The sequence below is a fragment of the Hypanus sabinus genome, unplaced genomic scaffold, assembly GCF_030144855.1.
Source record: "Hypanus sabinus isolate sHypSab1 unplaced genomic scaffold, sHypSab1.hap1 scaffold_862, whole genome shotgun sequence".
NCBI lineage: Eukaryota > Metazoa > Chordata > Chondrichthyes > Myliobatiformes > Dasyatidae > Hypanus > Hypanus sabinus.
The window spans coordinates 920-1,720 of NW_026781714.1; the positions used below are offsets into that span (position 1 = coordinate 920).

Consider the following 801-nt stretch of genomic DNA (forward strand, 5'->3'; position numbering starts at 1 on the left):
TTAATGAAATCTAGGCTTATTTGTCATCAGCACGTCATACTCAGTACCAGCGGCTCCCGCACTCTCGACCACTGTTAGGGCACGATCAGGAAAGCCTACCATTCCACCCCCAGACCATATTTCGGGAATTCTGAACATCTGGTTTTCTTTCTCCTACCTCCACCCAGGCCGAGGGTGAGGAACAAGACACAGGTGTATCGGCAACAACGTCACCCGAATCGGCGAGAGACAGGAAAATAAAATGACCCCAGAGCTCATAAGAGAATCTGAATATCACAATCTTTATAAAGACACTGGAGAACGAGTGTTTCCCACCGATTCATTCAGAGTCCAGAGTGGTCTTTAACCAGAAGCAGTGGATGAACAAGCGATCTGCAAAGTGCTGAGCAGTATATTCACGTCAAAATTTATCACATTTATTCATTATTATTATTTACCAATAAGTTTTGTTTTATATTTTGCTGATTTGGTAGTTGTCTATTGCAGTAGGCAAAGCACCATCAGATTCCCTGGTGGTCTAGTGGTTAGGATTCGGCGCTCTCACCGCCGCGGCCCGGGTTCGATTCCCGGTCAGGGAATTAGGATATTGCCTAATGAAATGTGCTTGTTTTAAAACATCGTGTGTATTAACTTACTGCCACAGACACCCAATTCCTGTCTATGCTTAACCTATTTCAGCAACATAAGACCACTAATATAGGAGCAGAGTTAGGCCGTTTGGCCCATTGGGTTTGCATCGACATTCCCTCTCAGCCCCATTCTCTGCTTTCTACTGGTATCATTTCATGCCATGATTAATCA

At 44.4% G+C, this 801-nt stretch overlaps 1 non-coding gene across 1 annotated transcript; it reads left to right on the forward strand.

Annotated features, from left to right (window-relative positions):
• Positions 1 to 506: 506 nt before the first annotated feature.
• trnae-cuc (transfer RNA glutamic acid (anticodon CUC)) lies at positions 507 to 578 on the forward strand. The gene has a single exon. It is a non-coding gene; the product is annotated as a tRNA-Glu (tRNA).
• The last annotated feature ends 223 nt before the right edge of the window (positions 579 to 801 follow it).